We start from the raw sequence: 26,605 nt of genomic DNA, 5'->3' as shown, positions 1-26,605 counted from the left end.
TTAATACTTACGAAAGAAGAACAATGCCTCGGATTCTATCCAGCAGGGAACAGGCCAGTTATTCTTCCCTACAATACTGATTATGCTTCCTATGGTCACGTTAACTACAAAGACCTTGTTCATGCTTCTCGTTTCACTTATTACAATGATTTTTTTAAATACTATATTATTTATTTTAAAACTCAAACACTACTTTAGGATGTGTAATGTTGCTTATTGGTGAACACAACTGCTACAATAGCACAAGCAGTTTGTGTGAGGATCCCAGAGATCGCCTCTGTGTCTTGATAACTTACCTTGTTCTAAGTAACACCCAGGGAGAAGTACCCCTCCAGCGAGCCTTTTTCCATCTAACACCTGCTGACTTGTTTCATGTTACTCTTCCACGGGGTGGCACGACAAAGACGAGGTTGTTAGGTGCAGCCTTGCAGCCGACTCCTCTGCTAGAGCAACTGGTAACGCTTTGCTCCAATTTATAGCGTGACTGAGGTCTGAAATGTTCCCTGCGTTTATCACTTAGGGTCTGCGGATGGGCAGAAGCTCACAAATGGAACTTGGGTACAGGGGAGAGGTTTGAGAAGTTCCTCCCTTTACGTCACCACAGATTTTTGGATTGCCGCAATTCCTGGCTACACTAACGTGTTTTGATCTCTGGCAGACAATTCAGAAGTCCGCAGTATCAAAACAAAAATGACATCTATCACAAAGGGACAGTGGCTGGGCAGAAGCATAGAAGCATGCGTCGTATTCCACACTCTTTGAAGCCTGAAAGCCACTCCCAGAAAATCCGCTAGCCTGGCGGTAACTGAGTTTACTTCACACATGAAGTGAACTTGCCAGCGATGGAAGGGGTGCGTGGTGTGCTAAAAACAGCTGTCACTTGGGCGTTTCCAGCAACTTCTATAGGCTGTTTCAAAACAGAAATCCAACCATAATTTCAGTTTCAGCTGTTGAATCTCCTCCATTTAGATGAGTCTTTGGGTGAACCAAGTAGTAGCTGATTTTTAAATCTGCTGGCTTGTAACACCCTTAGGGAAAACCTGAGACAGAGTAGGACAGAACGTGCCTTCCATGTTGCCATGAAAATGTGGCTGCTGCTTTTTTCCTCCTCTCGTGCCCGGTTGACCACAGCCAGAACAGAGTCGGCTCAACAGCATACTGAAAATGTTACCGAAACATGTACCGTTACTGTCAGCATGCTGAGCAGGAAACCTTCTGTGGTTTATTTTATTGAGTAACTAATGTTTTTCCTCTTGGACAATTCTAAACTCATTTTACCTTTAAGCCACACACTAAGCTAAGGCAACTACACAACCCCCATTTTCACTTGACTGTGTTTAAGAAAAATGAACTCCTTAACTAAATGATTCAATAAATAAGTTCAATAAACAAGCAGCAGCCTCTGGATGAGCCATCCAACCTAGTTTCTTCCAAACACGTTAGCACTGTTGACACTGGGCCCACATGGATTTCCTCTCAGTTTGACGCTGTTTTGCTTTTTAACTAAATTAACGTTGTGATTACACAGGGATCAGGGCTTTACGCATTTTCCCACTGACATTTCCTGAGGGCCTGGATGAGGAATGGCTGCTTCCAGAATGTCTCAGGCACCCCACAAAGTAGCTCAAGAAAATGCAGACAAAGAAATGTGAGCTTTGTTTCACAGTTATGTATTACACATACTATATGGTTAGTCTTCAAATATGGGTCCACTCTGGACCATTATACAGCCATCACTGAAAAAGTAGGAACTGGGTGATGAAGTGTCAAACAGAGCACATCATTTCAAGGATGACTGAACACTTACAACATTGAAAAGCAACCCACAATTTTTCAAATGTCTGACACATTAATACTGAAAAATTAACATTTTCTGATTTCCATAAAAGCAACAACCCAAAACAGAACATGCAGCAGGAAGTAGCCTTCAGCTTGCACCTTTTCCAGCTTCACAATATCTAAATTTAATTTACTGGCTAAGATATGCCTGAACAGAATTGTAATTTTTGTTTTTTTTTTTTTTTTTTTTTTTAAAGGGAAGGGGGCGCAGTAGCACAGCGGGTTTGGCCTATGCCTGCTCTCTGGTGGGTCTGGGGTTTGAGCCCTGCTTGGGGTGCCTTGCGACAAACTGGCATCCCATCCTGGGTGTGTCCCCTCCCCTGCAGCCTTGTGCCCTTTGTTGTCAGGTTATGCTCTGGCTCGCTGCGACCCCGCTCAGGACAAGCAGTTGTAGACTCTGTGTGTGTGTGTGTGTGTGTGTGTGTGTGTGTGTGTGTGTGTGTGTGTGTGTGTGTGTGTGTGTGTGTGTGTGTGTGTGAATTTTTAAAGGGACAGCATCATTAGCACATCTTTCAATACATTCAGCAGTTCCCTAAAAAAAAAAAAAAAAAAAAATTCATTTTTTTTGACTTTGGGATGGAATCTCATTAGATGTAAGAGTTGCAAGATTTGCTGCTCTAGCAAGCAACCAGCAAGCTGGTATTTAATTACTCGCATGTGTGCTCAAAAGTCAGAATTTACAGCGTATTTCTCCAGGCATGCTGGAGCCCAGCATGTATCACTCAGCGGGCAGAGTGCAAATTGTGAAACTAAGACTGAGGACAGCCTTTTCTGTTTCTTTTCTATGAAAACCTCACAGAAAAGAAAAGAAAAAAAAAAAACAACGTTCTATTGTCTGTCAGATTTTCAGCATCCTTCGACAAAATGCATTGAGACAGTGATTTTGCCTTTGGTGCGAAGGGCTTTAAGGAAGCATATGCGCCCCTAATTTTTCTACAATGCCCCTTTTATACTGTGCCAGCTTTCAGACCTTTGGGCTACTAAAAAAAAATAAATAAATAAATACAAGCAGAATGTCAAAGTGGAACTTCAGGCACAGCTGGGGAACACGAAGGAGATATCGATGAAGAGATGAACTCAGCTTGACTCTCCTTCATACGCTGTCATATGCACAGAAACAGGAAAAACATTAGTGAGTTTGCAAAGTTGATTTATTTGCTTTTTAAAATTATAGACAAAAACCATTTCAATCTGTATGTGTGTGACTTATCCAGTACAGAAATCCCTGTGTAAACACCTGTGTTTGATGACATGTCCAACTGGGACACTCCTGGTGAGTAAAGAGTAGAATGTGTACCAGAAACAGAAAAACAGACTGTCCACTTAAGTACATCTGACACCAACATTTGAAATAAAATCTCACACCAATCAAATATGGAAACAGCCTCACACAGCTACTTCAATGCATTCAAAATGCTATCTATTTTCTTAACTAAATTTGTGCACATTGTTGCTTAGTGGCTGCAGTTATTAAAATTTCACCCACTTTACAAAAAGTTTTACAGATATAGATATTCACCTGTTTAAGTACCTTACTGAGGCAGCTTACATAATGTTATTTACTGGGACTTAGCTGAAATCAGCAACCTCCTTTAACTACCCTACCCACTTCCACATGTACTTAACACAAATGTTGGACCAATGGTGCTTGATTCATAGTGGAAAAGTGATCCAAACCAAATATCATCTGCAGAGGTGATACAGACTTTCTGTAGCAGATTAAACAGAACATGACATTTCAGCATGAGGGCTACTGACCGCACTGTGCAGACAACCTGTAGCATTTTATCTGTAACCCACATGCAAAACTACCAGACAACGAGATAACAATCTGAGACAGTCTGTCTATAGGCTCCACCTCAAGTTGAAAGTCAAGATTTGAGATGCAAAAGGGAACTGGGAGATGTGCACTACGATAAACTGAAGATACCAAGACAAAACAACTATGAAACTGAATTACCAGCTGTTTTGTCCTTTAATAAAGTCACTACAGCCTCATATGCCACAAGAAGCTGTATGAAAGGTAAAAATGTACCTACACTGTATCAATGAGAGGTAAGTCATGAACCCTGAAGTGACCTGAGACAAAGCAGGGCAAGAATTGCATTCGGGTGCAACAGGAACGTGCCAATCCACAAGCTGTAGGTCAGGGGGGAACGGTGTGTGGTTATGCAACATTCCACACCACCAGGGATTCTACCGCACACATTCCTCACAGGTGAAGCATACAGCAGGAGAAGAACTTGGATCTGGCTGGAATGACCTAGGTTAGCCCTAACAATGGCACCTACACACACCCCAAAAATCAATTATATCTCGCTACATTATCCATTCCTAATACTACTTTATAGAGATTTTTACTGAAGCATTTCAATTTAGGTACTACACTCAAAGTTAATACAGCAGTACACTGCAGTTTATAAGCCGTTATTAAACACCACGCTACCAGCTATATAATTTGAACTTTATTTTCAAGTTTTAAAAATGCATTTATTTCAAGTTGGGCTTTCTTGTGTCAAATAACTCAAGTTGGGTCAAAATTAAATCTTAAAAATGAGGCAGGGGAAAAAGGCAGCATGACTAAAGAAAATTAAAAGATACACTTCAGAACACAGACATTTTAAATTCTATGTTAGTGTTTCCAGCACTTGAGACTGAAAAGGATTTACAGTCTCACATGGTTTTTCTTGGTATTAACCCTTTTATCCAGCTGACCAGAGTATGCACCATTTAAATGTACCCTTTGTTACAACCTAAAAAGAATCCTATTCAATGTGCCAATTAGTTCAGTGGAAGACGATATACAATACTAAAGTCCACACCATTATTTCAGACTAAAAAGTAACCCATTTAACGGTTTTTAGTAGAGTTTTTACAGCACAAGTTTATGTAGTTCCTTCTTTACTTCAACATGAAGGTCTTCTGCCAGAGACTAACCCCAAAAATGCTGACTCAAGACACCAAAGACTATGGCCTTTTACAGCTCCTTCAGCTCATGAATTATGTATTCCAGCCTCAGCATTGGGCTCCCTATCTGTTCCTGGAACTCAGGAACACAAGCATTTGAACACCCACATTCAAAATGCCACTTCTTTACATATAGCATTATAGCTTGTTAAAAGGTTTTGCTTGTAAAAATCACATCTAGGAAGTGCAACAGCAGTTTCCCCTGTACATCCCTGCACTTGAGTCTGAAACTTACAACATCATGAAATGTGAGTCTATCCTGTACAAGATAAATTAAACAGTTTTAATCAAAAAGAGCCATCTGCTAATGGCTACCATCTGCCTGTACAGCAATGAGACTAAGTATCAACAATCTAGCAATGAAATGTATATCAGTTAGATCATGTAGATCATTATTACTAACAACTTTTTAGACTAATACTATGCAGCACCTCTAACAGCATGTTGCCCATGGGCTTTGCAGAGCAAAAGATGTAGGCAGTGATCTTGTGAACTTTGTTGTTTATATCATCAACATCTTTAATTTCATGGAACAAATAAACCCCATTATGTGAGTAATGGGTGTAATTTGTAATTAAGGAAGAGACCAGTGTGTGTGCACCATGTCACTATAAGTAAACCCTTAACACTTTCAAGGAGTAACATGTTCATCACAGCAGAGTGAGAGTAATGGGAATGGAAGATCTTTCCTGTCCAGAACCCCTGTGCACTGCACAGAGCAAGGCGTTGGCTAGGGGAAACGTCTCCATTTAAATGGAACGCACAAGCCCAAAATATATTTTGGGATTTAGGTTTTTGGCAGTTCAATCAAAGTACAAAGCACTTAGATTTACATAAACGGCTCAATTCCCTTCAGAGAGACGGTAAGCTGAGGGCCAATCCACAAGACTGGGGAGAGAGGGAGACAAGCGACAAAGACAAACAATGCTTGCTGGGATGCACAAACGACGAACAAAACAAAAATAAAACTAACAAAAGAACACAAATCTTAGATAACTAAGTTCAGGATATTGTTTCTCTAACCAGTACTTCCAGAATTAAGCTAGGAAATAAAAGTTGCACTACTTCATTAATTTCTCACAGGTAAGTATTTTTGATTGATCTGAGCACATACATGCTCGTTCTCATGAGCATCAGTCATACTGTATCATACTGTAGGCACTTTCAGATTCCTCACAAGTTAATCTATACCCATACAAAACTGGCAGTTGATAACTCTTTGCCACAGGCAGTTCTTAACATTTTATTGTATTTTGGGTCATCACTTTTGATTCCTCAAAATTTCATTCATGGATCACTGCTAACATGACCCTTGTAACTGAATCCTTGTATGCAAACCCTGTGAGCAATACAGCCAAAATCATAGTGTTTTTTTTTAAAGTTCACTTTGTTTGTCCACTAGCTAAGGCATTATTTCTCAATTCCTCTAAAAATTATGTTGTTCTAACAAATTACATATAACTTGTGATAAATATTAAATGAGAACGCATGTTCAGACATACGACATTTACCATACTTTGCATGCATAGCTTTGTTATGTTAACGTAAGGTAAGGTAAAGTCAGCTCCCCTCTAAATCTCTAATCCCAGCCCAAGTCCCACCTCCTCCTTCTACTGTCACCCCTTCTTTCCCACTTCCTACATCTATTGTCACCCATTCTTTTCTCCTTAGCTCCCTGACCCTCCAAAAATCACCTGAATTTATGTTTCTTTGAATGTTCTGCTTGCATCCCTTTATGCAGTAGACCAATGTTAAAAGTAAACCGAAAGGAAGATTGCAATCTGTGGGAGTAATTGGTCACCATGTCTTTTTTAAAAAATCCACACAGGCAAGCCATCACTGTGAACATTAAAGTTATCAAACGACAGCCATGGAGAGGAGGAAGAAAAAAAAAAAAACACCAGCCATTTCTACTTCAATAAATACATTATGAATACATTTTATCTTAAAACCAGCTGACTTCCAGGATTAAAACGGTGAGTTTTAACTGTTCTGCTTCTAAAATGTCAACAAGAACTCACTGGTCAAGTGAACCTTGGCTCCTTACAACTAAAAACACTCCTCAGGCAGTAGGATCAAACATTTTAGTATTAAGCACTGATAACAAAATCTGCAGTTCTGTGCAAATGACATCATGTGATTTGTCATCAAAACAAGAATTTAAAATAAGCCAACTTTCTACCCAAGGACAAGTGACAGTCTGCTCAGAAGGAAGACCACATATGAGAACAAAAAGGTAATGGATTCTTCCTTTGCTCTGTAACTAAGCAACAAATCTGCACAAGCGTCCAAAATTCACGCTAAATCTGTATTATTGTAAAACAACAAGGGCCTCTGATTTAGTCATTTCCCACAACAAATACGATTTGTGTTCATTTGAATGCATAATGGCCTTCTCTTCTGCTAATACTGTGATTAGTAAACAATCTAAAAACCCACTCCCTCCCCCCATAATATCTGTCAGGTTCATGTGAAAATGGCATAAAGAACATCAAAAAGTCATGGGATACAGTGTTGAGTGCCACACAAAAACAAACTGTGACTACTATTTTTTACTTCAAATGCAATTAGGAAGATGGCTTCAATTTTGCTGTGGAGAAACACTACCAGCACTTTGAGACCTGAGGAACTTGGTAAACAAAGAGACTTGGACCTCCCTGCCTGTGCCCCACTGGAAATAAAACACACACTGAGAAAAGCAAATTCATAGCCAAGGGAATGTCACTTACCTACTTTGTTAAAAGGTCTAACCTGGCACAGAAGATGTTGCCGCAGGCAACGTCACCTGCAAGCACGACAAGTTATCGACCTATAATACTAGGCAGGGGACCCGGATCTTGACAGGGAAAAAACACATCAAGGCTGCTGTTATTTTCAAACCAAACCCTCCGGACCAACATATACTGCATATTAAGAGGTACAATTGCTACAATATGTTTTTGAGGCTTTATAAGACTTTGTTTATAGAACCTTTTCATTTGCATGTAATTTTGGCTTTCAAGACCAAAAACACACTTACGCCACTCTCGCAGAACAACATTTTTTGGCTCGGAGAAACAAACCAAAAAATTAGCCACTTCCATCCCTGCTAAGGTGAAAAATCTCCACAATGACGATACTGTAGTTTGTAAGGACTGGGGGGGGGCTTAAAGAGTACATTCCTGTCACACAAGGGAAAGCTGTCCTAATGCAAAAGTTAACTATAATACAAATTAAACAACTTTTTTGGGTCACTGGATTGAGCACTAAAAGGACAGTGAAAATGTTACTCAGCAGATTAATGCGTATTTGTTTCTCAGTTGAGGACACACTCCGGTAGAGAATAAACAAGGGTGGAAGGGTTCTGAGAGATTATGATAATATCCTCACAAAGTGTGTTCCAATTCCCACAGCTATGAGATTAACAGTAGGGTGCCTCCTTTAGTCTGCACCTCTAACACCTTATGGCCCAGAACATCTATTCGTTGTCAGCTCTATGGAAGTTAGGTACTTGTGCGGCATAAAAGCATTTTGCAACCAAATAATGTAATGATGTTACTCCCACCTCTGAAACATCAAAAGGCACTTAAACTTGCATCTCAGAACAGCGCTAAATCCCACTTTTAACAAGTGCTTTCATTGTATTTTGGAAGGCTGAGGTGACAGCAACACTTCAGGAGTTCTCCACTGTGGCCAGCAGCGAGAAGGAACAAGGGAGTCACTGCACTTGAGTCACTTCAGAGCTCTGCCCAAATCAAGTGCTTCTCACAGCTATCCTCCCCTTGCCCTGCTTCCCTGAGGCAGAGGACACTTAGTGAGCCGTCAAGAATTTTACCAACTTGTTTGCATTTCTGAACTCCTATTTGAAGAAAGAGTAATTGCAGTTCACTTTGATAAACATTACATTTACTCACTTAGATGATGCTTTTCTCCAAAGCGACTTACAGTATTAAGGTTACAATTACCCATTTATAGAGCTGGGTAATTCTACTGGAGCAATTTAGGTTAAGTACCTTGCTCAAGGGTACTACAGCTGGAGATCAAACCTTCAACCTTTGGATCCAAAGGCAGTAGCTCTAACCATTACGCTACCAGCTGTCCAGACATAAACATGTTTATGTCATCAGAATTAAAAATAAAAAAAAAATATACTGCTGAACAAAAATGGCAGAAAGAGGCAATTCTTTTCTTTCAGACCTCTTCCAGCATTGTCCATTGATGGTGACAGGAAGCGTATACTCTGTGTTGACTGAGTGCTTTGTGAAGCAGCTGTCTTAGACAGCTGTGAGTTTGTGGGGCCAGCCACTCGTCTGCTATTAACATGTTGCTTGGCAAAACAAGTGGGCTGAGGTGACTGAGTTCAAGCTGCATCTTTCTGCAGTGTTATTCAGCAAACCACTAGCTACCGGAAGAAAAACACTCATAGTGAATTAAAACTAAGAAAAGATCTTGCTTTTCAAGCAAAGAAAATTTTTATGCACAGAATACTTCAAGATAGCAAAGGATATATAAACTAAATTTATTACCATTCTACATGTAGAAAACTGAAATGTGATAAAAACCAAAAACCAGTCAATCAAAAGTGCAGGCGACGCAATAATGGCACTGAACTTCCAACTCTACACATTTGTTGACCTTTGTGGCAACATTTTTCCATTGCATGCACAAGAGTAAACCATCTAAATCTCAGTGAAGGTGCCAGCAAATGACAGTATCCACCCCTAAGCAGTATTTCATAAAACTCCACATTCTGAGTTATGGTGATGCACTGCAGCTGGTACAGTGTTCAGCCATCAGTAGTATCAGTATGACTGACAACTGGTAACTTCTATCCCTGACAGCAAAAAAAAAAAAAAAAAAAAGGTTTTCTTGCTTAACGTGGAGTCTGCAAACTTCTCCATTAGGCTACACTGCTAACCAAACAAACTCATTAAATCATAAGCAAAATATGAATTTCTAAAGCAAATTCTGCTCCAAGTCAGTGCTTTGGTGGTGGCAGGACTATGCTGATAGAGTCTAAGCTGTCTTTAGCACTCTCAGGTGTGTACATGCAGAAGCATGTACACTGTGTCTTCTTCAATATTTCAGGAAAAAATGCAACTCTTGCCATGCTAGCAGACTCAAACAGGCTAGATGGGGCATGTCTTTGGGCAGCTGTCATTAAATAAAACAGGTAGCAATGTAAATCACATCTGTTTCAATGATCACAACCCTGAACAGAGCCACACTGGGATTAAGCACAAGAGAAATACCAAGAACATCTACAAGTATGACAAGGTTTGTATTTTCTCACTTTGATGATGCAGCAGCCTTTAAATGTGCTACACAATTCTCAGGAGGCTATGTGTCTCTCACTTGCCAAGCAAAGGGTTATCAGCAAGTTTTTTTTGCCCCTTCGGCCTTTAATGAGGTGAAACTTAAAGCTTCAAACCAATCTTTTTCACTGACCTTCTGTGTTCTGTATATTTTTGTTTTGGCTTGGGAAACACCACTTATGACACCACAGCAACACAAAAAAAAAAAAAAAATGGTCAAAGGAAGACAAACTGCATTGCAAAATGAACACCATGATGACAGTTCCTGAAACAACAATGCACAGCTCAGTGGTACAGAAGTGTAAACAGAATATGAAAACAGATTCAAGAATGACCATATGGTTTTTAGATTACCATTCAAAAATGCACATAAACCAATGACTCAGGCTGTCTCAAAGGGAGATAAAAAAAAAATTAAATGAATATAAAGAAAGACCAATCTTCTCTAAAGGTAGAACAATGAAATTACAATCTCCACACAGCTGCATAATGAAGATCTGAATCACACTCAGACCTCTTAGATATACACCAATAACAAGAGTATACATTTACTAGTTTCACAATGGAAATGAGTACCAGAAGAGCAATTTGGTACAGAGAGAGATAATTTCCAAATGTAGCTCCTAGTGACAGGATTTAGTGAGCCCTGCAAAGTAATACCTCAGCACAGACAGGTCCCCACACTCCACTAAATGAGAGAGATGAAACCATAATATGACTGACACTTTTATGGAAATGACCTTTCTTGTTTTCATGCATTACAGTATTTCAACAATCTTTGAGAGGTAACATTGCAAAAACTTGCCATCTTTCAGATTATAATAATTACTATCATTATTGCCGTCTACCATTCTCAGTATTGTCTACGTGAATTTTTTGCTGAAGAAATTCAGGTTAAGTACATTGAACATTATAGACATGTACTTGTAAGTTCTAATCAGCTCACTACCTACTGCTCATGAAAGTCAAAATACAGTAATTCATACTGTTGCTGCTCAGAACTATTGAGGGAAGGTGCACAATGAACTTTGACTCCTCTAGACATCCAAACAGAGTGGTGCGGGAAGGCTCAATACTGAAAAGGATATCAATTAGCACCAGCCATCATTGTTTCACTACTTCCTGTCATAAATTTGAATGTTTTACCTGAATTAGACCAATGAAAACATACAGCTGTACCTTATAAAGTGTAAGCAGAGCAAGGAAATAATACAAGGAAAAGAAGGTCCAAAGTAAGCAGCTTGATTTTTTTCTTCCGTGTACAGCTTCTACTGCCTCCACATGCAACAGATGACAGTGTGAAATGTAAGCTTAAAAGTACCAAGCGCAGAGTCTGGCATGCAGAGAAATCCCTGTATCACACAAAAATGTTCACTTTAAGATCCACAATATCCAAGGAGAGCACCAAGGACACCACAGAACAAAGTGTCATCTGATCATACACATTTTACCACCAGGATACACTCCTTTTTTCCTACAGTGTTTTTGGCATTTATTTTTAGCAAAAGTGCTGTCCGAATGGTTTACGACAAGCCTGCACACCAAGGGCCCAGTGTGAGACAGCTAACACAGCAAAACTTCAGGCAAACTGGCTGGTCTTGTTCCATGATTTCAAGTTACCAGACAAAAATTCCAACTTCTTGCTTTACATTTCCAAAACAACAATCATTTCTTAAGAAAATAATAGACAGCGAACACCCTTATAAAAAAGAACTTTGTTTTATGCTCCAAAAGGGTCTAATTTATCAGTTCAGACAGGGTCTACTGAAATGTTAAGGAGCTTATTCAGTCAAGACCAAAATCATACTGGACTTCTTGTTGCCCTGAAACTGCAATAATTTAAATACTGTTCTCAAAAGGTGCCCTTTTTACACAGTTAGAAATACAACACCTTGGTCAGCCCCCTTAACATGAAATAAAATTAAAATCTTCAAAACCAATTTAAAGTTGTGTTCATTTGTACTTTAGGAACAATAAAATAAGCATAATTTTTACAAGCTGACCAAACCTAAAACTACCTTAACTTGTTAAATGTGTTGCTGACAAACTTACACATAAAAAAGGACAGTGTAACATTTAACCAAGAGCCTTTTTTCAATAATAAAAAAAAAAAAAAAAAAAAAAACTTTTTTTTCCCTCCCAGAAATACATGGGCAGACCAACAATGGAAAAAACATGTACAGCTAGAAATACAACCGCCAAATATAATCTAGGCCACACAATCTACTACACAATCTTTGCAATAGTAAATAAAGTAATGCACTGGCCAAAATACTCTTCTGCATTATACAACAAAAAAAATTAAATATGATTTGTTCCATTCTGTTCTAATAAATTAACTCACTGCTTGCTTTAGAAAACCAGGTGAGTATGAGTTTCCACCATCTGAATTCTTTTTTAATGTGATAAAGATGACCAAGTTTCATGGTCCAAATATTTTAGACATGTATTAAAATTATCCATCCATCTAGTTTCAATTACTGCTGTAAATGTAAAATAATTACACTTAAACACACACACAATGACTGAAACCGCTTGTCCCATGCGGGGTCGTGGTGAGCTGGAGCCTAACCCGGCAACACAGGGCACAAGGCTGGGGGTTTGGGGACACCACGACGACGCCACACACACCCAGGATGGGTACACTTAAACAAAACCAATACAATTTTATTAAAAAAGGCACCTTCTACATACAATGAATCAGCAAACAATTAGTTAAAATCCATTTCAGTCTTGATCTTAAACATACTGGCCACTTTGAAACTACAGATACAAATGCACATACTGATACATAACTTCATTATGTATGTTCACAGCAACAAATTAATACATTTTATGCAGCAGGACAGTTAGGTACTTTACTCAAGGGTATTATGGGAGGACCTTGTCTAGAGCATGAAGGTTAAGAGCCCACAAGCACTGCATCATCTGCCACCTTAACTCAATATTTTAATGTAAGCTAATTGATTTTAACTTATATTTATTTTAAATAAAGTTGTTTTATTTTTATATTGTATAATGTGCTTATGCCAGTGATGAGTAGTTTGAAGCCTCGAAGGGAAAAGTCCTACAGACATAGGCTTACTGCATTTATCCTCCATTTACAGTGGTGTCCAATTTGCATAAAAGGTTACTCAAGCCACACAATTACAATCATAGAATTAACAGCTGAGAGCAAACAGAGAGCAGTCCTTATAGTAGACTCTTAGGACTCGTACTGGCCTCTATATTTTCTCCACATAGGGAAAGTGTTCCTTAGCATTGCTACTGTCAGTTTGCCCTCACTTCCAAGCATGTGCCAGATGCTGCAACCTAACAAAGCAGCCATTATTTTTCTGGTGAAAACTGCACTGCAGTATCAGCAATTAAGCACGTTAATAATTTCCTCTTAATATATTGTGTAAGGTCACAGCAGGCAACAGCAAGGAGGAAATCTGATATCACTACTGTACAAGTACATCTTGTGTTAAAAACCTGAGCTGTCATGCATTGCTTTCTGACACTGAAAATGTGATTTGCTTGACATAAAATTAACATGACAAACTATCACCTCAATCATAACAGAAAAACAGAGCAAATTCAGTTCTTGTCAAAGCAAATTACACTGGTCTTTTCGGTATATGGATATGTTTGTAGATTAGGTAACAGTTTTAGCCTGTCAGGGTAACAGACCAAACACGAGAGGATAACCCTGTAGTGAGCACTTGGGCAGGACCATTGACAGCTGTTCAGTGTGTGTCAAGGTTACTGAGCCCACTTAGACCATAGATCACTAGAGATTCTCCAGATGACATGCATCAAGGCCAACCAATGCTTTTCACACACTTACACAGACAGATACACCATCCAACTGGAGAAACTTGTCCTGAGTAATTCCTGTCCCAGGTGTCAAAAAAATATAGGACACATGCATGTTTTGCACATCCCGCAGTCTTTTTTTTTTTTTTTTTTTTTTATTAAAATGACCCATGGCATCACGTCGGCGCATCGACGTCTCGCGGTCGGCGTGCGCACACGGCTCCCGCAGCCCGGCCTCGAGCGAGGTTTGACCTAAAATGACCTCCTTGCAGAACGCTAGAATCCCACCCCCCTTCCCGCGATCGGCCAACATTCTCATACATCCGTGCGGAGAAATCACATCTACGGCGGCTCCGGGGGGACAATCCAGCCCACGTCCTTCCACATTGGATTTAAAGCCCAAAAAAAAAAAAAAAAAAAAAAAAAAAAACGATGTACCATCTGCAAATGTTTACCTTGTTACACAGATTACGTTCCTCTAACGATAAAGCCATACTTGATAAAACCATAACTGAAATTAAGCGTTTTATCCATCGAGTCCGGATATTTTTTGCATTAGAACACATGATGATAAAAGTTAATAACGAGTACAGTTTTTAAAATCTATGGGCTATTTTTGCATCAACTATTTTAATTTTTTTGCAGTTTTCTGATATGAACAGTTCACCCATCACAACATGCAAAGAATATATTAACTATATTTTATCACGATGGAAGCAATGGCAGAAACTGAAACCAAAGTATAAGACAAAAACTAGTAAGACAAAGTCAATACAGCGAGCACGCATGTACTAACAAAGCTGCAAAATCCAAACATAACACCAAGTCAAGTGCAATACAAATAAATAGCATGAAAGTACGAACGAAGAGTGGTAAAATAACCCTCTAATACCATGCAGGGGGGGTAGAACGTAAACCTTGATCACGATCAAGAGCAACGAAGTGCACGTGTTACAAAGCAGAACACGAGACGATAAAGGTCACCGGGGGTCACGGGGGGGGGACTATACAGTGCAGAGGAATCGAAGACTAAAGGGTTAAAAAAAAAATCCCTCGGCGCTGCTTGAACGACAAATAAATAACAGATTTCAACAGGCTCATGACAAATAGATGCACAGCTGGGGAACACTTAACCAAAGAACATCCGGACAAAAACAAAAAAGTTGAAAAGTGACAGACTGTCAGATACTGACAAACACGCTCGTGTTGACATATATCGTACACCACACGATTGATTGCGGTTGCAAATAAGAGCAGAAAAAAAAAGATTTACAGTAAGATGTCACCTGCAACTGAGGTGAAACAGACTGTTTTTCAATTGCGAAGAGTTTATGCAGACGAATTTCTACACCGAAAATGGTTATTAATTAAATTTTTTTTCCTTAAAATGAATTCATATCCGCCCACATAAAAACCTGAGACGGCCATTAACGAGCAGTTGGTCTACGTAAATGTCACACCGCAGGCTCCATAAAAGTATGCTTTTCGTTATTAAAAACTCAGCATTCGGCCGTCACTGTGTCACAGGTCTGTTTACAGACCCCACTTTCCTCTCAGTATTTTTCTCTCAACAGCTTAAATACTGACAGCGTTGCAAAAAAAAAAAAAGACCAAAAAAGAAAACTAAATTCCAAACCTTTGCACGCAGCTCGAAAAGCGGGGTCACATCTCCTGTCAGCCCGTACGTAAGGTGGTCTTCGCGCCCCCTCCTTCTCCAGGCTTCCCTGTTCTGTTGCACGCGCGCCAAGCTCTAACCGTACGTCCGTCCGTCCGTCTGTCCCACAGTTCTTCCTTACCTACGCGAGACTTGGTCGTTGGCGGCACTGAGCGGCAGGACGTGCGCGCGGTTACGGTTGCGAGCGCGGGCGCATGCCCCGAGATGAACCCCGTCCCCAGCCGATCGGAGCGGTGACGAGTAGACAGGAGAGTCCCGAGGACGGTGGAGGCGAGTTCACGCGGACGCGGGAGCGCGCACTGATCCCTGAGGGGGAAATCAGAGCGCCGCTGGATCCGTGTCAGGAAGCCGACGGCGGAGCCTCGCCCTTCTGATCTTCTCCGCTTCTTCAGCTCCCAGCAGGGCCTCGAGTTTCCCCGCACAGCTACTTGCCGACTGTTGCGTGGAGCTGTCGAAAATACATTAATAATAAAAAAAAAAAAAAAAAAAATTATAGTGGGGGGAAAAGAAAAAACAAAAGCGTCGATTTCCTGTCAGCCGCGCCTACCGGACCTCCATCTCCAGCAGCGCGGGGTTTCCTCCCGAAGAGCCGCGCGAGGCGCGCGCGCTTCACAGCCGATTTATGAGGCGCTAGAACGCGGCGCGTGGCACCACATCGCGCGCTCCTTTACACCACCGCGCGCTTGTGCTTTTCCAACATTATGGTGAAAACCGTGTGCGTTCAGCGGGGAAAGTGCCCTGCGCAGCCACTGCGGCGTTTTCACACTTTCGCACGAGAGCGCTCGTCACAAGTCACGGCGAACGGAGAAAATAATTCCCACAAGTAATTTAATACAGCTATTCCAACGTCACGTGGTGAACTCGCTTAAATATGGGATTCGACTCAATGTGGCACATTATGTCCTGCTTGCATAAAAGACTTTTTTTTTCTTTTTCTTTTTTTTGCGCGAGAGACAAAATGAAAATAAACCGAAAGTCTGAACCCGAGCGAGAAGAGCTTCACATGAGATCTAAAATGAGAAGTTAATGATTTTGCTGTATGAAACCACAAACATTACCTGTGTACACCCCCACCTCCAGTCTCATTCTCTTCACTTTCATACTGGTATCTAAATGATCTTCTAATAAATCTGCTTACCAGTCTTAAGTGCCCCTTCAGTGTCACACTTTAATCCTTATTCTCTCTACATGTTGAGATGTAAAAGATTATGTCCTAGCCAATGTCATGCACATAATACCACAAATATAGCTGCAAAAGGATCAATTTTTTGCAAATATGACAGTTTTTTCAATATTTGTTCCGTGTTTCCGCGCCCAAGCCGTTTGCGCGAATTCTCCGGGTGCCTTCGCAGTTTGGAAGTTGCCCAGCGTTGAGTTTGTTTTGGGTCTCGTCCAAGTGTGTTATAGTGAATTTTACAGTGCGTTTCTGCTAAACAGGTTGTTACCGGAACTGTAAATGCTGCACGTGTGTGTAGGTGCATGTGCGAAAGCAGGTGCTCGTGTTCTCGCCCTTCTTTCGGATTACGTCTCCCTCTGTGACGGTGGCCTTTCTTGCAGAGCGGTAATGATGGTGGGTGATTTTTGTGCGGAACGAGGTTCAGACCTGCTCAACGGAGCCTGTAATTTCAGAGGGAAGAAGAGGAGAAGCCTTTATCTGGCTGTGCTGCTGTTGTTCATGAACATCAGCAAGACAATAAACTTGGCCTGGTCAATGCCTTTGTACTAGGCTGTCGATGTTGGAAATACAGTCTAGATCGCCAGCAACTGCAGGGTCGGTTCCGCCGTGCTGCTGGAGGTTGGAGCCTCTAATACCGTAGGGTGCTGTGAATGAGAACATGCTACATGCAAAACCAACCATGACCCAAGGGCAACAGGCAGAGTCCCCGATAGGGCTGTTGTCTTGTAATCTCAAGGTTTTTTGGTTGAAATCCCACTGTACCTGTCACTCTCTTGATCAAGGTACTTTACCCTAAACTGATGCAGTAGGAATACCCTGTATAAATTGGTACATCATTGTAAAGTTGATTATCTCATACTTGAAATTGCTTTGGACAGAGACATACACACACACACACTGGCTGAAGCCACTTGTCCCAAGCGGGGTCGCGGCGAACCGGAGCCTAACCCGGCAACACAGGGCGTAGGGCAAGAGGAGACGCACCCAGGACGGGATGTCAGTCCATCACAAGGCACCTCAAGCAGGACTTGAACCCCAGACCCACCAGAGAGCAGGACCCAGCCAAGCCCACCACGCCACTGCACCCCCCCCCCCCCCCGCCAGATATAAATAATAATAAATAAAATTTAGGGGTGCTATTGAGAGAATCTAGGAGTAGGGTAACTGTTGCCATGTCCCAGGGTCATGTACAAGTGAGTGGACATGGACTAAAAGTGCACTACTGGGTTACTAAGGTCAACCTGTGGATGTTCACAGATGGAGTAGGTTGTCGACCAGCTCCCTCACGGTTGGAACTTCCATGATTAAACATCAGAATGCAGCATTTCAGGAAACAATACTGACTGCAAGATCTTTGGCCTTTGCAGTGGAATTTATTAGCAGTAGAAATGGAAACTTGGTGCACGGGTCATGGAAGAACATCCAATATTTTATATAAACTAGGATGGAACATTTGGGCTTCTCAATGCTCCATTCTAGTTTATATAAAAAAATATTTTTCATTTCCTGGAATTATTTATTTCTTTAGACCAATTTTAAACAAATGTGAAATCACTTAATAAAGAAAGTGGTGGATCATAGATGCTAAAATAGCAGATGCAAACAGCACTTTTTCACGGGCAGAAATGGCTGTACAGTCTTTGGATTCAGAGAAAACAGTACTTTATTCTCAGGGGAAAGATCAGGCTATGAGGCTCCTGGTGAGAGTTTTAGATTTTTTAAATTTAAATACGCTCTCTGGTTAATTGCTAAAACTGACCTTAAATATCATTTCAATTCACTGAACTGTGCATGCTGCCCTATGAGCTCTTTCTTCAGTCAAATATAATCAAAGCTCATATGCTGTAATAACCATTTCTTTATAACCATTGATCCTCCGTGCAGATTTGCCGTGTCATTTTTTTTCAGGTAGCTTTTTGCAGTGTTCTTTTCAACGGAATAATGATGTTTTTTTAATTAAGATAAAGGCAACAATAATACTGCTATTCTCTCCTCCAATTTTTTGACAATCGGTTACACTTTAACTCACCATTGCAGCAATTCAGTTGGTCAACTTTTTACAAACTTAACTGGACAGAGTTGGTTCATAACTCAAAAAGTTTGTAAGTCCAATGTAATGCAAAAGCGGCAAGCGGCTCTTCATCAGTTATGTAAATCTGATTCTAATTCTATATGCAGCTACTCGTGCAATACTTAAAAAAAATGATTTTGTACTAAGTGACTACACTGTGAGAATCACATTTTCGGCATCTGTATCTCTCACTGTTGGTAAACACACTTTATTGACTGACTTGTGTGTCACTTTGGAGAAAAGGGTCAGATAAGTGAATAAATGTACTGAAAATGTCAGCGACATGACAGTTCCGGATTTCGGACAGGAACAGAGCAACGGACTCCGGCTCTCTCTCCCACTCAACAGCTCGCAGAGTCCAGGGTGCCAAATGGCCTCGTGCACAAGCCCACGCACTCTCAGTCCCCTGGCTGCGTATTTATTACCCCTTGTTAATAAGAAAGCGCAGTAAACAACCCCGGCGAGAGCTAGAGCAGAGGTTGACAACTTAGGGTAGCGCTTACTGTTCCCGATTGCTGTCTGTCAGCATATCGGGTGAAGCTTTGGCACAAGAGTCTATGAGATGTACATTGCTTTGGAAAAAAAGCATCTGCTAAATGAATAAATGTAAATGTAAGGTTTGAATTTCTATCTATTGGTGAAAAAAAAAAAAACACAAAATACTTCTCTGAAAGTTCATAACAGTGAAATATGTACTTGAAAGTTTGTAAGAGGGAACTGACTATGAATTTTTTTTCTTAAATACAGGTGGTTTCTGGGTTATGTAATATGCGATTTCGGTAAACTCACACTTAAATAGAACAAATAGTGTCGGGTCAGAGGCAGAAATTCTGAAGCATGGATAATTTGAGCAACTCTTTACATTAGCAGCGCTGCAACATTGTGGTGGCAGGAGTGGGATACGGAACAATCATGTGCCGAACTGCAGCGCTCTCCTTCCATCTTCAGCCACGTCATGTTCCTGCTGCCAGTTGATTACAGGAATATGGTCACTTCTGCTTAAATATTTTCTTGTCATTCTGAATTAGTAAAATTGACATGTGTGGAAATAGGCAATCAGTTGATGCTAGCGCTTAGCCTATGCACAAGCACTCCAAAAATGATATTGAGATGAAAATAAAGATGATCAATGGGTTAGGGTGGAGTCAATTCCCACTTACATAAGTTTCTTTTCTTTGATGGAAACTGTTTCTGTATATAGGGACAGCTGGTAGTGTAGTGCACTGGTTAGTGCTGCTGCCTTTGGGCCTAAAGGTCATAGGTTCACATCCTATCCCTGAGTAAAGTACTAACCCTAAAGTTGCCCAGCTGTATGAATAGCAAAATAATTTTAAGTTACTTTGGAGAAAAGCATCAACTAAGTGAATAAAGGTAAACCATTATTCAATAAAATGAAATAATGCAAAGAATCCTTATTACAAATTCCCAGCCATGAGCAACTTTTGTTTCATACAGATTTAGTATTTATATTTTCATGCTTGTTCTGCCCGAATCCCAAATATAAACTGTGGAGAGTAGCAGGGTTAGGGGTTTCAAGCTAACGTGTAACATCACAAGACTGAAAGAGGACATGTTGTGCCAGAAAAAAACTGACCTGTAAATGAGAAATAACCAGGCAATTTATTACAGAAAGATCCAGAGGTCTAAAAAGCGGAGTAAAATGAAGATGCCTTTCATTACAAGGAGATGTAGGTTAAATGAAATTGACATTTGTTCAGAAATCAGAAAATTATTTTGTCTAATATTTCTATAGCAAGGTAAACAATTTGGAGAGCGAGGAACCTCAGAAGAAAACACACACACACATTTTTGGAACCGCTTGTCCCATACGGGGTCGCGGGGAACCGGAGCCAACCCGGCAACACAGGGCGTAAGGCCAGAGGGGGAGGGGACACACCCAGGACGGGACGCCCCCCAGAAGAAAACAAAAGTGGAAAAAAAAAAAAGAACCCAAGATTGTCCTACTGAGAGCAGTAAGAAAAAATAGCAACTGGGACAAACAAATCTAATATGACTTCACACCCTCTTGGAATTGAAGGAGATCTCTTGGTCATGTGACTGGGGTCTCCGCCAGGACGGCCGCCACCAGCCGGCAAATCTGCTTCATCACAACCAGGGCTCCCTCCTTCGCCTACTTTCGTTTCAATGTGTTAAGCAGCAGCAACTGCTTTCCTTAGAATGGTCTACAGTTGGATGCGTCTCCACGATGTCCACACATAAAGGTTGCGGGTTTTAGGAGAGAGCCATTCTCAGTGGACAAAGCTCAAGGCAAGAAGGTCCGGGAGTCCCAGGCGAAACCACGCGCTCATCTCAGCAGCACGTTGAATCCAAGAGGCTGATTCAGCACATGGCAAGTACAGCAGAAATCACTCGTTGACATCGGTGGTGACACCGCTGTCGGATAAACTGGCGGAAAGATCGCATCATCAAAAGAACACGTGTTCAGAATCATGGTATTAATCCTGGCAGGGAATTGGCATTTTTTGCCTTCGACAAATTTGAGGTTCCCGGCTACATGCACAGAGCATGACGTTACCCCTGGAAGCGCGATTTCCGCAGAATGTGCTCATCGGCGTGCAGTGGAAGAACATGGCAAGCAGTTGCGGACAAAAAGCTGGTTTTGAAAGGAAGAAGAAATGTGGTCTGTGGCAAATGGATGGGTGTGGCCATGGGACTGATGCCAACTGATTTGGATAAAGGGGGCAAAACAGAATGTCTTTCCTTGTCGCATGATTCTTTCCTGCTCTTTATTTTTCCTTGTGCTTTTCAAACGCAGATAAGTACATTTCATTTCTGTTCTCCTGATCCTGTGCAGTACTTCATTTTTTGACCCTTCAAGCCTCTGACAACCATCACCGCCATTACCAGATTTGTGGTAGCAATCATGCAAAAGCAATGTGACCGTGGATGGGTGGAACCCGCACCGTGACAGACCGTGTAGACAGGCCCGAACCCGGTAGTACACATAATTTTTAACCGCTTACAGTTCCTTCCTCTGATCAGCATGTTTGACTGTTATCAAATAAATTAATTATGTGAGTATTTCAGATTTGTCTATTTAGTAGACACTCTTCTCCAAAGCAACTTCCAATGAATTCTATGTAGTGTTACCAGCCCACACACCTTATTCACCGCAGTGACTTACACTGCTAGATACACTGCTTACACTAGGTCACTCATCCATACATCAGTGGAACACACTCTCTTTGTCACTCACACACTATGGGGGAAACCTGAACAGCATGCCTTTGGACTGTGGGAGGAAACCAGAGCAGACACAGAGAGAACATGCAAACTCCACGCAGGCCGAGTGGGAATCGAACCCATGTCCTCTCGCACCACCCAGACGCTATGAGAGAGCAGCGCTACTCGCTGTGCTGCCATTTAGTAGTTTAGTAGCCTTTGCAGTACACCATGATTTAACTTTTCTAAATATATCTTGGGTGATGTGGTGACATGCACAGGTACCCCACAGCTCCTGAGTTGTTGGTTCGGTTGCGGATTCGATCGCCGGAGCCTCCTTGGCCCTGTGTCTCCTGAACTCCTTTAACGTCTCATATGAATGCGTTGTCGTCCAGGATGGCTGCCTGGGAAAGCTGTGCGCCGGTGTCCAAACCTTGCGTAGGAGTGACTTGACTGAGGTGCATGAAGAGCTTCGTGGTCACGAAATGCACTTCAGCGCCGTTTCAGCTCCTTCCATACGCGCTCCTTTCAGCACGAGGGCCCTAGGAAACTGGCTTTCTCCCGTAGCAGCAGGCTTCAAAAAATCCGATTTGCATGTTCCTCCTTTACGGGAAATGTTCAAATCCGCAACGATGCCGAATTAGTAGACACGAGGACGGTTTGAACGCTGCTGCGCGGGGCCAGAATCACACTACAAGTTGAACCAAATCTGAAAATGTCCGGAGAACCTCTCTCAACAGGCAGGTGGGACTTAATAAGCGTGAGCGCTTGGTGATTGCGTGTTTAAATCGGAATTATTTGCAGTTACGTCAATGGACACTCGATGTCTTTCACCTGAGCGAGCAGAAACGTCAGCGGACGCGAGGAGGACGTGGAGAGGAGCTCTCCAGGTATCCTCTTTCACCGGCCTGGATTGCGCTGAAACGCAGGGAAGCGTTGGGCCCGAAACGTACAAACACGCGTGTTGAGGACCGCCCAACCGCACGTTACCTTGGAGAACTTCCAGCAAACCCGTTCTGTGTCTCGGGCCTTCTGGTCAGGGTTCGATTATCATAGCCGGCGTGGAGGCTAGATGGGCTGCGTTCACCTTGACGGAGGCGCATTAATTAGGCATTGGATAGTTCACACAAGGACGGGCGGCTGGTGCTTCGCTCATCCAGTCGGACGCACCGCCGCGCTCCGGGTAACATGTCCTCACATCACCCGCGCTCCGCGGCACGACCAAGGGGCCGATCTCAGGGCGGGAGAGGGAAAATCTGCACTGCAGCATTTCCTCGGCGGCTCGGCCTTAATGCGAGGAGACAACTTCTAATGCAAGGAAAAGATAAAAACAAACAAACAAGCAAAAAAAAAAAAAGGGGACTTTGCTACGGGCTTCGAGTATCCAAACCGCACGTTCTTTCTTTGGGTCATTTCTTAGTCCCGTAAAGGAGGCGAAGGAGACGAAGGAGAGGAGGGGGAGGCCTTTGGACCTACGTTTCACTCATCTACACCTATAAATAAAGTATTTTTGAGTAAATGAGGCCTTGCAGCTCCCGGCGAGACGGAGACGTGTCCTAGGAGCTGCGTGACACTGTTAGTCACCATGAATCTCCACAGATGGCCTCTCACACACGCATTTGAGCCATAATGAGATGTATTTCTGAAACATTTGTTAAAAGAGTGCAGGGAACTCTGTGTCACACTAAATATCTCAAGGACCATGTCTTTGCAAGAACAGGATATTTCATTAAAAACCCAAAGTATAACAGATACAGACATGGATGTAGTATAATTGTCCACGTGACGAAGTCAGTGTGAGATACCTGAACTGTGAGGCATCTGTCTCTATTTATGGATCTGAATCGATCCATATATTGTCGATTAGCACATCGTTGGATCGGGAAACTGGAATCGATCCCTATGTCGTCAGTTAGCACGTCGTTGAATCAGAGAACTGGAATCGATCCGTATGCCGTTGATCAGCACATCATTTGGATCGGGGAACTGGAATCGATCCATATGTCATCGATCAGGCATCGTTGGATTGGGGAACTGAATGGATCCATATGTCGTCGATCAGGGCATCGTTGGATCGGTGAACTGGAATCGATCCATATGTCATCGATCAGGGTGTCGTTAGATCGGGGAACTGAATCGATCCATATGTCGTCGATCAGCACATCATTTGGATCGCGGAACTGAATGGATCCATATGTCATCAATCAGGGAGTCGTTAGATCGGGGAACTGAATCGATCCATATGTCGTCGATCAGCACATCATTTGGATCGCGGAACTGAATGGATCCATATGTCATCGATCAAGCATCGTTGGATCGGGGAACTGAATTGATCCATATGTCATCAATCAGCACATCATTTAGATCGGGGAACTGAATGGATCCATATGTCATCAATCAGGGAGTCGTTAGATCGGGGAACTGAATGGATCCATATGTCATCGATCAGGGAGTCGTTAGATCGGGGAACTGAATCGATCCATATGTTGTTGATCAGCACATCATTTGGATCGGGGAACTGGAATCGATCCATATGTCATCGATCAGGCATCGTTGGATTGGGGAACTGAATTGATCCATATGTCGTCGATCAGGGCATCGTTGGATCGGGAACTGGAATCGATCCTTACTTAGGCGATTTCACTAATGTGACAATAGGTGCCATATAATTAACCTTGTTTTTTTTTAATTAGCCAAACATCATATACAAAAGTGTAAATTTAGTAGCTCACAGCCTTCTTTTCCCTTGTTTGTAAAAGAAATTAAACTTGATAAGAACACTATTCTACTTTCCAAAAAAGCCCAAAGATGTGAAAACTACGCTTCCACTGGCACGTTGCCGCGTTGGTGATGAATAAGTCTTTATTTACTTTTCCTGTTCATTTGTGTTTTTATATTTCTTTTTAATTCAGTTATTTTTGTAGTTTGTGCATTTATTTTAAAAAATTTCTTTCTTTATTCCCTCTGGCATTGTTGTTTCTTGTAATATCTGGATCTGGTTCCGTGTTTTCTGTATGATCCTGAGTTTTGTAATTACTGCCTTTGTTTAAAGAGAGAAAAAGAGTGTAAATGAGGCATGTGCGTTTCTTGTCAAAGCCCAGTTGAGATCACATAGGTGTAGAACAGCATTAGGCCTCCTTTTGTGCGCGAAAAACACGTAGGAATGAATAAGCATTTCGTCGACTTAATGCCACGTTTCTCCAAACCTTGTGTGTTTTCATGGCACAACCACAAATCGGTCCTCGCTACAAGAGCTGTTCCAACTCCGAAACCTCAGTCTCCTCTTGGCTTCTCTCATTATTATTAGTGCTATATTTTTATGCCCCGCACACTATGAGAAAAATCTCGAGGACACAGAACCAGCATTTATTCTTGTCCCATGCAGTACGTCCGTGCTGAAAGTTGTTTATATTTTTAGCCCAACTCGTGATCGTACCGTGAGCATCAAATTATGATTTTAATTATTTCACTGCCATCCCTCTCCGTGCTCATGTACGGTAGACCTCCAGCTGAGATGGTGCATTGATTGTGAGGAAACCTTCTCATGGCTCAGAATGCAGCACCGATCTTGTGTGCTTGGTTTCGCCGGTACTTCAGTGCTGTTAAAAAGCTACATCTATAACATAATATAATTTATAATCACACTTTTTTGCCCAAAAGGGCAACATAAACTTTATATTCAAAAAGCACTACTAACCCCCCCAAAAAAATGCCAATTTTTTGCAGTCCTTCTCTAGGGGGTTTCAGGGTCATTGAGATCTGCTTTCGACAACTCCACCCCCGACCCCCACCCCCACCCCCACCCCCACCCCCACTCCCACTCCCAAGGGCCGTGTCACTGGGGGTCCAGGCGGCAGCGACCGCGCAGCACAGCGAGAACTTGGCCCAGGCGCCAATGTCCTCAGATGTGAACTCCAAGACCACAAGCCCAGCTCCTTTTTACGGCTTCGGAGAAAACCTCGCTTTTTCAAAGTCGAGAGGAAACTTAAAGCGCAGCCTACGCGGCCGAGTCGATCATTCGAACCCTTATTCCCCCGGTCGACGGGCCAGGCCGCTTTCTGAAGAATTTGGGGAAAAAAATCCCAAATTAGCTTCTCTCACGTGCAACAAATTGCTCTGCGAATACTGAGATGCATTTCAGTTTCTGTCATAAACATGCCTGGCACTGGGATTAACCAGCTCTGCTCCCAATTTTCCTGTTGTTTTACTGCCACCTCTAATTGGTCCACAGCTTTTTCCACAACTGGACCCTCAGTGGGAAGAAGGTCGGTTACAATATGGCGCTTTACTGCCACCTTGTGGCGGCGAATTGAACTGGCCGAAAACAGCCTTACATTTACATTGATTCTTTTTTCTGAGTCTTCCCTCCAAAGCGACTTAAATTATTTACCCATTTATACAGCAGGGTAATTTTACTGGAGCAAAATAGGGTAAGCACTTTGCTCAAGGTGTGATTCAAACCTACAGCCTTTGGGTCCAAAAGCAGCAGCGCTACCCCTTGCTCTACCTCTTGGCCCACGGTACTCCGAATTACTCCAGTAAAATTACCCTGCTGTATGAATGGGTAAATAATTTAAGTAATAATTTAGCATTCTAAGTCA

The 26,605-nt window shown here is 41.9% G+C and overlaps 1 protein-coding gene across 5 annotated transcripts in view; it reads right to left on the bottom strand.

Moving 5' to 3' along the window:
* The window catches only part of thrb (thyroid hormone receptor beta), a 59,827-nt gene extending 43,100 nt beyond the window's left edge, over nucleotides 1-16,727 (bottom strand). For 2 of the 5 annotated variants that reach the window (XM_018750362.2, XM_018750366.2), the window contains exons 1-2: nucleotides 16,126-16,384; nucleotides 15,535-16,021 (exon numbers count right to left, since the gene is read on the bottom strand). The gene's annotated coding sequence lies outside the window, so the exon portion shown is untranslated. Of the gene's footprint in view, nucleotides 1-15,534; nucleotides 16,022-16,125; nucleotides 16,385-16,711 lie in introns of those variants that run through there. The other 3 variants (XM_018750363.2, XM_018750365.2, XM_018750367.2) reach the window with 3 other exon arrangements.
* Nucleotides 16,728-26,605: the final 9,878 nt, after the last annotated feature.

The sequence above is a fragment of the Scleropages formosus genome, chromosome 23 (assembly GCF_900964775.1).
Source record: "Scleropages formosus chromosome 23, fSclFor1.1, whole genome shotgun sequence".
In the NCBI taxonomy this organism is placed as follows: domain Eukaryota; kingdom Metazoa; phylum Chordata; class Actinopteri; order Osteoglossiformes; family Osteoglossidae; genus Scleropages; species Scleropages formosus.
The sequence above is the reverse complement of the archived record's forward strand: the minus strand, read 5'-3'. Positions and strand labels throughout refer to the sequence as shown.